This window comes from Vicugna pacos, chromosome 4 (genome assembly GCF_048564905.1).
Source record: "Vicugna pacos chromosome 4, VicPac4, whole genome shotgun sequence".
In the NCBI taxonomy this organism is placed as follows: Eukaryota; Metazoa; Chordata; class Mammalia; order Artiodactyla; family Camelidae; genus Vicugna; species Vicugna pacos.
Window position 1 is genome coordinate 2,761,808 of NC_132990.1, and position 12,615 is coordinate 2,774,422.

Consider the following 12,615-nt stretch of genomic DNA (forward strand, 5'->3'; position numbering starts at 1 on the left):
TTTTGAAAGATCAATAAAAACGAAAGTCATATAGCTAGACTAAGAAAAAAGGAAAGACTCAAATAAAATCAGAAATAAAAGTGTAGACATGACAACAAATGACATAGAAATAAAAAGAACGCCAGGAGACTACTGTGACAATTAAAAACCTATAAATTGGATAGCCGAGAAAAAAAAATGGATAAATTTCTAGAAACATATAACCTAAAAAGAGAATCATGAAAACAGAAAATCAGCACACATCTATAAATAGTAACAAAATTGAGTCAGGTATCAATAACCACTTAACAAAGAAAAGCCCAGATCCATATAGTTCATTGGTACATTCTATCAAACATTTAAAGAAGAATGAATACAAATTCTACTTAAATTATTCCAAAAAACTGAAGAGGAGAGCACACTTCCAAACTATGATTATCTAGATACAAAAACTAGACAAAGGCACTAGAAGAACACTACAAGCCAGAGTCCCAAATGAAGAGTGATGGGAAATCCTCAACAAAATGCTGGAAAATGGAATTCAACATTACACTGAAGTAACATATATCACAGCCAAGCAGGGTGTATCCCTGTGATGCAAAAATGGTTCAATATATAAAAATCAATCAATCTGACACGTCTCATTAACAGAATGAAGGATAAAAGTCACATGATCACACTGATAGAGGCAGAAAAGTCATCAGTCAATATTCAACACATTTCATAGTAAAACCTCTAAACGAGCTTAGAATGGAAGAAATTATCTCAATAAAATAAAGGCTATATATGAAAAGCCCAAAGTTAACAGCATAGTTGTTGGTAAAAAGAACTGGAAGCTTTTCCTCTATGATCAGGGAAAAGTCGAGGATGTACACTCTCGCCAAGTCTACTCAACATAGTACTGGAATCCAAGACAGATCAATTAGGCACAAAAATTTATAAAAGATATTTTAACTAAGAAGAAGTAAAATGATCTCTGTTCATATTTAGTATGATCTTTTATGTAAAAAAAAAGCCTAAACTCCATAAAACCCCTTATTTGAACTAATAAACAGATTCAGCAAATTTGCATGATACAAAATCAACACACAAAAATTAGTGGCAAAAGACAATTACTCGTTTAAAAGCTACTATTACTGTAACTTGGGTTTTAACTCCAAATCTTGTGCTCTACATAACTTAGGTGACTAATGCATTTAATATAATTATCTGTTTATGTTTTTTAGACACACAAGGTATGATTTTGTGACATCAACATCTGAAAGGGGTTGAGGTGGACCTGTAAACGAAGAGAGCTTTTGTATGTTTTTGAAGTTAAGCTGCTGTATATTCAAATTAGAGTAATATAACATTATGGTATTAAATGTAATCTCCATGATAACCACAAAGCAAATAGCTATAGAATACACACAAAAGGAAAGTAAGAAGAAATATAAACTACAGGAAGACTTCATGAATTTACATGATCTTCTTTGTAGAAAACCTTAAAGACTCCAAAAAAAAAAAAAAAACCCTATTGGAACTAATAAATTCAGTAAAGTTGCAAGATACAGAATCAACATACAAAAATCTGTTGCAAAAATTATTGATGTAAAAGCTAATATTATTGGAACTAGGGTTTATAACTCCAAATACTGTTTTCCACATAATTTGGGAGCCTAATGCACTTAGAAGAATTATTAGTTTATATTTTGGAGCACATAATGTATAAAGATAGAATTTTGCGACATCAACAACTGAAAAGATGTGGGGATGGAGTTGGGAGAAGAGTTTTTGTAAGCTTTTTGAAGTTAAACTGCTGTAAATTCAAATTAGAATGTTATAACTTTAAGAATTAAATGTAATCCCCATGGTAACCACTAAGAAAATGGCTACATAATATACACAGAAACAAATAAAGAAGGACTATAAACATTTCACCATAAAAAAATCAACTGAACACAAAAGAAAATAGGATTTCAGGAAATGAGGGACCAAAAAAAGCTGTAGAGCAAGTAGGAAACAGCACAGTGACAGAAGTAAATCCCTTCTTATCAGTAATCACTGTAAATGAAAATGGATTAATCTCTCCAATAAAACAGAGATTGGCAGAATGGATAAAAACATGTGATTCGACTATATGTTGTGTGTAAGAGATACACTTCAGATCCAAAAATATAAACAGACTGAAAGAGAAAGGATGGGAAAACATATTCCATGCAAATGATAGCCAAAAGAGTAAGAATGACTATACTAACATCAGATTTAAATAGACTTTCAATTAAAAAAAGTTAGAGGAGACAAGAAGGTCATTATATAATGAAAAATGGATCAATTCCAAAAGAGAATGTAACAACTATAAACATTCATGTATTTAATGACAAATTATCAAAATAAATGAAGCAAAAACTGACAGAATTGAAAGGAGAAATAGACAAACGAACAAGGAGCGGAGGTCTGGCACAGAGCAGAGGCCAGAGCTGGTGTGGCTGTTTTCTGCCAGCATGGATGGAAGCCATGCGGCACGGGGAGAGGCACTGAACTGGGGAGCGACCCGTCCACCTACCCTGCGCTGCTTCGGCCCCAGGATGCAGCGGTGGGAGGGGGCACCGACGTGGTGCTGGAACACGGTGCTGGGAGCAGCACAGACCCGGGTCACGACAAGGGCCTCTGGAAAGAGTGAGTGGAGTTCGTGCAGCAGGGTGAAGGCAGGAAAAAGCACTATATATATATATATATATAAACAGCTCACATGACTTAATAAGAAAAAAAAAAAACCCAATCCAAAAATGGGCAGAAGACCTGAACAAGCAATTCTCCAAGGAAGACATACGAATGGCCACTAGGAACATGAAAAAAATGCTCAATATTGCTAATTATCTGAGAAATACAAATCAAAACTACAATGAGGTATCAACTTACACAGTCAGAATGGCCATCATTCAAAGGCCAAAAATGATAGATGCTGGAAAGGGTGTGGAGAAAAGGGAACCTCCTACACTGTTGGTGGGAATGCAGTTTGGTGCAGCCACTATGGAAGAGAGTATGGAGGTTCCTCAAAATACTAAAAATAGACTTACCATATGATCCAGGAATCCCACTCCTGGGCATACCTCCAGAGGGAAACTTAATTCAAAAATATACATGCACCCCAGTGTTCATAGCAGCACTATATACAATAGCCAAGACATGGAAACAACTTAAATGTCCATCAACAGATGACTAGATAAAGAAGTTGTGTTATATTTATACGGTGGAATACTACTCAGCCATAAAAAATAAAATAATGCTATTTGCAGCAACACAGATGGACATGGAGATCGTCATTCTAAGTGAAATAACCAGAAAAAGAGAAATACCACATGATAACACTTATCTGTAGAATCAAAAAAAAAAAAGACAAATGAATTTACAAAGCAGAAACACACCCACAGACATAGAAAACAAACTTATCATTACCAGAGGGGGAAGGGAGTGTGAAGAGTTAAACTGGGAGTTTCAGATTTGCAGATACTAACTAATAGACATAAAATAGATAAAACAACAAGTTTATATGTATTGCACAGGGAACTATATTCAACATCTTGTAACTTATGATGAAAAAGAATATGAAAATGAATATATGTATGTTCATGTATGACTGAAGCATTGTGCTGTACACAAAAAATTGATGCAACACTGTAAACTGACTATACTTCAGGAAAAAAAATACAGAAAAAGAAAGTCAAAGTGAAATTCCAACCAATTAACATGCTGAATATTGAAAATCACATGATCATAATAACTGCTGCAGAAAATTCATTTGACAAAGTTCAAGACCTATTTGTGATTTTAAAAAAACTTCAGAAAAATAGAATAGAGAAAACTTTATCAACTTGATAAAGAGCACCTACAAGAAAACCAACGTAATGGTGAAGAACAGAATAATTTCCCCTAAGAAAGGGAGCAAGGCAAGAATGTCTGCTCTCCTCTCTGTAATTCAATGCAGCCAGCGCAGTAAAGTAAGAAAAGGAGATAAAAACATATGGACGGAAAAGAAATAAAGCTGTTCTTATTTGTAGATAACATATTTGGCTATATGGAAAGTCCCGAAGGAGACACAAAAACAAAAGCCATTCAGAACCAATAAAGGACTTCAGCAAAGGTGCAGGATACATGATAACAAACAAAATAATTATATTTCTGAATACTAGCAATGAACACATGGAACACATTATAATTAAATATATAATATCATTTATAATTGTTCAAAAAATTAAATACTTTAGATCTCAATCTAGTGAAACATTCATATGCTGAAAAACACAAAATTCTGCTGAGAGATTTGAAAAAAAATGTAAATAAATGAAGAGACATGCCATGTTCATTGGTTAGAAGATTCAACAGAGTGAAGATGTCAATTCTCCCCAAACAGATATCCAGGTTTAATGACATTTCTATCAACATACCAAAACGATGTTTTGGTAGCAATAGGAAAGATTATTCTAAAATTTTATGCAAATTCAAGAAGGTAGAATAATTAAGTTTTTAAATGGGCATAAAGTCAGAAAAAAACAATCTACCCTATTTCAAGACATATTATATAGCTTACAGAAATCAAGACTGTATTAAAGGAGGGAGAAACACATAGATCATTTAAACAGAATGGGGAATTGAGAAATAGACCCACAGGAATATGGTCAACTAATTTTTGACAAAAGTACAAAAGCAATTCAATGGAGGAAGAATAGCGTTTTCTCTTTTAAAAAAAACATATATACACAAGTGTTGCTGTAGCATTTGTATATCTGTATGCTAAAAAATAAACTTTGACCTAAAACTAAAACCCTATGTAAATATTAACTCAAAATATCTACATGAAATTTACATGAATTTACATGAAAAAGTATAAATCTTTTAGAAATGTGTGTATCAGAAGCTCTTCAGGATGTAAGGGTAGGCAAAGAATCTTTAGACTTTCATAAACACTAAAACCCACAAAGGTGAAAACTGACAAACTGCAAGACATCAAATTTTAAGAACATTTTTTGTGCAGATGACCCTGTAAAGAGGATGAAAAAACAAAGTATAGACTTGGAGAAAATATATTTAAAGGGACTCATCTAGAATATATTTTAAAATTCTCAAAATTCAACAGTGCAACAGAATAAGCCAGTTAGAAAATGGGCAAATGTCATGAACAGACATTTTAGCAAAAAAGCTTATACAGATGTGAAATGAGACAAGACAAAGTATTCAAGATCATTAGCTATTAGGGGAATGAAAATTAAGTTCACTTTAAAAAATCAAAATTACCACACCTCTTTCAGTATAGCTAAAATAAAAAATAGTGATAACACCAAATGCTGGTGAGGTTGTGGAAAAATGAGTCACTCATTTAGTGCTGCTGGGAATTTAAAATGGTACAGCCGTTCTGGAAATAGTTTTGCAGTTTCTTTAAAAACTAAAAATGCAAGGGGGAGGGTATAGCTCAAATGGGATAGCACATGCTTAGCATGCATGAGGTCCTGGGTTCAATCCCCAGTACCTCTTCTTAAAAAATAAATTAAAAATAAGTAAACCTAATTGCCTTCCCCCCAGATAACATAAAAAACTATTTAAAAAAAAAAAAGGTAAAAACTAAAAATGCAGCTTCCATACAACCCAGCAACTGTACCCTGGACATTTGTCCCAGAAAAATGAAGTCTTGTGTTCACACAGAAACTTGTGCAAACTTTTAGATATTTTTATTATTTGTAATATTCAAAACTGGGAAAAGAAACCCAGATGTCCTTCAATAGGTGAATGATGAAACAGACTGTGGTACCTCCGTACAGTGTCACACTACTCAGCAGTAAAAAGGATCAAACTGAATACTCACAACAGTGTGGGTGAATCACGAGACGCATACTGAATGAAAAAAGGCAACCCCAAAAGGTTCTACAACATATGATTCCATTTCTGTAACATTCTTGAAATGACAAAATTACAGAAATGGCGAAGAGCGGTTTCAAGGAATTAAGGAGGGATTGGAGGCAGGGGCAGGTGGATGTAGCTACAAAAGGGAAATAAGATGTAATGGAAATGTATCTTAAGTGTAAGAAGGCCAATCACCTGACTGAGATACTGTACTGTAGTGTTCCAAGGGGTCACCAATGGGAGAAAATTAGTAAAGTGTACATGGCTTTGTTTGTAAGAAATACAGTCTTACAAATGCCTGTGAATCTACACGGTTATCTCAGAATTAAAATGTTAATTAAAATTTGTAAGTTCTAGCTCTATCCACTTGAAACAATTCCTTGAAACAATAAATCCAGTAGCCAAACACATCTGGTGCCCTCTCTGCAGAATGTAGGTATCATTTCCACTAAAAGGAACCAGGACCCTGTAGAGAAACAGCTGGTCTGCGTCTGGGGTAGGAAATGTACAAGATGAACTTGAAGTTCCTTGTTGTAACAGACAGCAGGGACGCAACAAGGACTACTGGCCACACGTGAAATGGTCACAGGGACCAACGAAGAGGCTTCCACGGGCCAAGTATGGGGTAATTTGAGCAACAGTGATAACTACAATGGTTTAAACACATGAAATATTTGGAAAACTCACGATTTTATAATCATATTAAGGAAAACTCATATAATCATACAAGGAAAACTCAAGATTTTATAATCAGTTTCTTTGGGAGGCTGCTGTTATGCCCCCTTAAAATTTGTACACTCCAATCCTGACAACCAAAGAGACGGCATTTTGAGGTGGGGTATTTGTGATGTGATTGGGTCTGCAGGTTGAGCCCCAGTAAATGGCATTAGTGACCCTATAAGAGGGACCCCAGAGAGCTCCCTCCTTCTCTGCAGATCATGTGAGGATTCAAGAAGTTGGCTGTCTATACCTGGAATAGACCTCTCCCCAGAACCCAGCCAGGCTACTGCCCTGTCTTGCACTTCCAGCCTCCAGGACCGTGAGACAAGAGATGCAAAAAACGCCCACAAAGTTTTGGAAGATGTTGTCTTACACTTAATTAGATGTACAAAGGGCATCTAATTTAGTTTCAGCCTTCTCCATTCTGCTATTGTCTATACCTGGAGAAACCAACAAAAAGTAAATTGAATCCACCAAGAATTATCAAAAGTCTGAGGATCTGAGCCAGGCATCTCTGAATCTGAGATCAGGATGGGGCTAAAAACAAGCGGATTCATTCGTAAGTCTGCGTAAGTAGGAGCCAGACCCCTTTGCCCCGCACATACAGGGGCTTCTGCTCCTCTGTTGTTCAGCGTATAATAGGTTTGCTCTCTGAAGGATGAACCAGAGATATTCTCATCCAGGAACACGAGGCACAGCTGGGGGCAAGAACACAAAACATGTCTGAAAACAATGAAGAGGTCATATATGACAGGCACTGTCCCCCAGCACCCCCGAGTCAGTACACTGACACATCACCTTCTCTGCAGACTCACTAGGGACCCATCATTCCACAGACTACAGTGTGAGCAGTGCTTCCTGCAGCCGTGTGATCAGGTGGCCCTGGGAGATCCAGGGAGCCCGAGAGAAAAAGCCAGGTACTCTCTGTCACCGTATAGCAAGGTCCACCAGTTGTCGCACCCGTTACACGTATACTGAATTTGATAAGCAATTTTGTGTCTTACTCTCAAATATGAGCAATCAAGGAACACTAGGCACTTGAGGAAAGCTCTGAACGTGAAGGCCAAGGATGGGGAAGAAAAAAGAGAAAAAGGAGCTCAGAAAACACAATTCAAGGAGAAGACAATTTCAGAAAAAGTATGATTAATATCCTCAGAGAGGACAGTGAAGATACTATATTCATGACACAGATAACACCATCTTATGAAAAGGAACAAAATTCAGAGAACATGAGCGAATTCTTGGAAATTAAGAATAGGATCACAGATGGATAAATAAAATGTTTTATTCATGCAACGGATTATTGTTCAGTCATAAAAGAATGAAGTACTCATACATGGCACTACGTGGGTGACCCTTGAAAACAAGCTGAGTGAAAGAAGCCAGTCACGAAGGAACCCATAGCATATGACCCTGTTTATATGAAATGTTCAGATCAGGCAAATCCACAGAGACAGAAAGCAGATCAGTGTTTGCGTAGGGCCTGGGAGAAATGGGAGATTGGAGGGCGAGAGCTAAAGGGGACAGGGTTTCTTTCAGGGTGATGAAATGTTCTAAAATTGCTTGTGGTGATGCTGGTACAACCCTGTGAATATAATAAAAGCCATTGAATTGACACTTTAAATGGGTGAATTGTATGGTTTATGAATTATATCTCAATAAAGCTATTACCAGAGAGAGAAAGAGAGAGGGAGAGGGGGGAGGGTATAGCTCAAGTGGTAGAGCGCACACTTAGCATGTATGAGGTCCTGGGTTCAGGCCCCAGTACCTCCTCTAAAAATAAATAAATGAACCTAATTACCTCCTCCCCCGTCCCCCCCAAAACCAAACTTAAAAAAAAGAGAATAGGAAAGCAGAAATGAAATTTTTCAATAGATTAGAAAAGGAAGAAGGGAAAATTAGAATTAAAAAAACCCCAAAGGATGGAAAACAAACAAAAATTAAAAGGATCAGTTCAGAAGGTTTAACCTCTGACTTCTGAAGAATAAGAGAACAGAAAAAAATTAAGGTGAAAATTATCAAACAATACTTGTATTAGTCAGAATTTAAGTTTGACTGTGGAGGGCCTCAAACCCAAATAATGGTGGTTTAAATAAAGTCTTGGTTTTATTTTTATCCCCTAAAAACTGACTGGAAAATACAGAGAATTCCCATCACCTCTGTACATCCTAACACACGATGGTAACACCGCGCATTAATTAGTGTGGTAAATTTCTTACAATTGATGAGACATTATTGTCAATTACAGCCCATAGTTTACAGTAGGGTTCACGCCTTATGTTGTGCAGTTCAGTGAGTTTTGACAAAGTTCAGTTTAAATCAATTTATTTAAACTTAAAAAAAAATACAGTTTACCCTTTTCTCTCACCCCGACCCCAGCCTTTGGTAACCACCGATCTGTTCTTTGTATCAATGAGCTTGGGGTTTTATTTATTTGTTTGTTCATTCGTACATTCTTTCTTAAAGATTCTACATATAAGAGATTATACAGTATCTGTCTTTCTCTGTCTGACTTATTTTAACCACATAATGCCCTTGAGGTGCATCCGTGTTGTCATAAGGGGCAAGATTTCATTCTTTTCCATCGTATACCTATACACACTTTTCTTTATCTGTTCATCCACTGAGGGGCACTTCGGTTGCTTCCATGTCTTGGCTATTATAAGTAATGCTGCAGTGAACATGGGGATACAGATATCTTTTCTAGTTAGTGCTCTCATTTTTTTCAGATAAATGTCCAGAAGTGGACTTGCTGGATCACAGGGTAGTTCTATTTTTTAATTTTAGGTCTGCCATTTTTCCTAGTGGCTGTACCAATCTACATTCCCACCAAAGTTCACAAGAGTTCCCTTTCTCCACATCCTTGCCAAGACTTAGCTTCTAGTCATTTTGATCATAGAAGATGTGAGGTGGCACTGTGGTTTTGATCTGCATTTCTCTGATAGTGACATTGAGCACTTTTTCATGTGCCTATTGGCCATTTGTATGCCTTCATTGGAGAATTGCTTATTTAGGTCTTCTGCTTATTTTTGTATTGGGTTGTTTGGTTTTTTTGTTATTAAGTTGTATGAGCTGTTTGTATATTCTGGAAATTAGTCATCTGCAAATATTTTCTCCCATTCTATAGGTTGTCTTTTTGTTTGTTTATGGTTTCCTTTGCTGTGCAAAATCTTGTAAGTTTAATTGGGCCCCATTTGTTTATTTTTGCTTTTATTTTATTGCCTGGTAGACTGCCCTAAGAGAACATTTCTGAGATTTATGTCAGAAAATGTTTTGCTTATGTTTTCTTCTAGGAGGTTTATTTTGTCTTGTCTATATTTAAGTCTTTAAGCCATTTTGAATTTATTTTTGTGTATGGTGTGAGGGAGTATTCTAACTTCATTGATTTGCAGGTCAAATCTGTCCATTCTTAAATTGACTTGTTTGACTTTTTGCTATTGATTTTTATGAGTTTATATTTTGGATATTAGCCTCTTATCAGATACATAATTTGCAAATATTTTCTCCCATTCTACTGGCTGTCTTTTCATTTTGTTGATAATCTCCTTTCCTGTGCAGAAACTTTTCAGTTTGATTTATTCCCCCTTATTTTTGCTTTTGGTGCTTTTGTTTTTGCTGTCAGATTTAAAAGACTCATTGTCAACACCTGTGTGAAGGAAATTACTGCCTATATCTTCTTTTAGGAGTTTTAAGGCTTCAGGTCTTACGTTCAAGTCTTGAATCCATTTTGAATTAATTCTTGTGTATTCTGTAAGACAGTTGTCCAGTTTCTTTCTTTCCTTTTTTTTTTAAATGAGAATCCAAATTTCCCAACGCCATGTATGGAAGAGACCATCCCTTCCCCACGGTGTATTCTTGGCTCTTTTGTCAAGAATTAATTAACCGTGTATGAGTGGGTTTATTCCTGGGGTCTCTGTTCTGTTCCGTTGATATATGTGTCTGTTTTTATGCCAGCACTATCCTACCTTATCACTATAGCTTTTTAATATAGTTTGAAATCAGGGCAGTGTTGCTGGTTTTTTCAAGGTGATATTACTCTCTTGCTCCCTCTGGTGTTTGCTTACTTACACTGCAGGTCCTCTGGAGCGCAGCAAACTGTCCAAATCTTCGGTTATTTGTCAGCGGTGCTCAGACATCTTGATTATACCCGGTTCTTTCAGCACTCTGAGACAGGTAGGTCAGAAGCCAATGCCTCCAGCAGTCCCTGCAAATTTCTGGACATTGGGTGTGTTTCAATGTCTTCTTTCCTCCCCAGGGAAATTTTCTGGGCTGAGAGTTATCCCAAATGTGCTGCACTGAGCTGGGAGGCGTGTAATCACCAGTGAGTGCATAATAGCCCAAACCATATCTTTTTGTTTCCACTGGCTCCATATCTTGATTTTCTGTAGTTTGCCTATAACATGCTTAAGTGTAATTTTCTTTTTTGTTTCTTTTACTTTTTGACATTTATCCTGCTTGGTATTCCCTGAGCCTCCTAAGCGCTTTTACCCGTCAGACAGTTTTAGTTCTGCGCACCAATAAACCAACAAGAATCCCATCTATACTTTGGATGTTTCCATAGAGTACCTATAGTTAGCAATAACAGATATAATGTGCTCATTTCCTTGGAAATATGCTTAAATATTACATTTGCCTTCTTAACCCACTATTGGAATAAGTACCTACAATGACACATACGATCAAGAATACAGTTGATGGTTGACATAGATTAATTTGAGGAAGGTTTGTAAACCTAGGGACTCTTTACAAACACTTGGATGTGGGGAAATGCAGTGCACACGGCACTGATTGGTAGACAGAAGAATGTAGCCGTCAAAGAAGGGCATATCCTGATCCTTAGGGTGTGAATCTGTCTATAGATGTGATAATGGTAAGGAAATTATTTTGTAACGGATAGATTATCCTGGGTCATCCAAGAGGGCTCAGTGTAATCACAGGGGTCTCTATAGGAGAGAAACAGGAAGATGAGGGAAGGAGATGTGATGACAGAAGCAGAGATCACTGAGGAGAGAAGACACCATGTTTCTGGCCTTGAAGATGTGGGGTCTTCAGACAAGGATGCAGGTGGACTTTAGAAGCTGGAAAAGGTAGAAGGTGCTCCGGAAGGAAGCAGCCCTGCTGACACCTTGACGTTAGCCCAGAAAGACTGATTTTGAGCTTCTGGCCTTCAAATTGTAAGGTAAGAAATTTCTGCTATTCAAATTAACAAGATTATGGTGACTTGTTCCAACAACCAAAGGAAATGAATACAGGCATGAGCCTGAGACTAGGTGGGATCAAGCCATCACCACCTCCAAGACTGAAGGGACAAAGGGAAAGATTGGAGGAAACTCAGGAGATGCCATGTAGACTCAGCCGCTGACAAGGAGCGTGGTCTCACACCCATGGAGTGTGCCAGCTCAAGGTGACCTTGTCAGGTAGGAACCAGATTAAATGCGCTGGGTCACTCTCCTTCCCTCCAGTCTCCCTCTGGCTTCACCAGTGGCTGAACACAAAGGAAGCTGGAAGAAGAGGACTTCTTGGTGGTCAATACCCCATAGGTTTTGCTCATGGCCCCACCCTCCCACCTTAGTCCTGGACCCTAGATGATGACAGCACAAACTAGCCACCTGTTTCCTTTGTCTCCCAAGTTGGTTGTTTAGACGTATGTCTTTGATTTGCTGTGACTTATGAGAGCAAGGTCCCTAACTCTTCATTTTCACCCCACTCTTACACCATGATCATCAAAAAGAATCTGAGTGGTCCACATCAGTTTCCAGAATACACATCACCTGCGGCAATGCAGGGTCCCAGGTCCCACCAAGGTCTGATGAACCTGAATCTGACTGTAACAAGGTCTCCAAGTGATTACCACGACCCTAGATCAAAGAGCATTGAAGATGGCTCCTTCATACTGAAGACTTCAGATAAGGGCCACCTCTTCCAGGGAGCTCTCTGTGACCTTCCCCCTCGCCCAAGCCCCCTGCAGGGCAGGGCAGCCCCAGCTATGAGGGTACCCAGCGCATTCATGACATTTCCAGTACATAAGTCTTTCCCTTC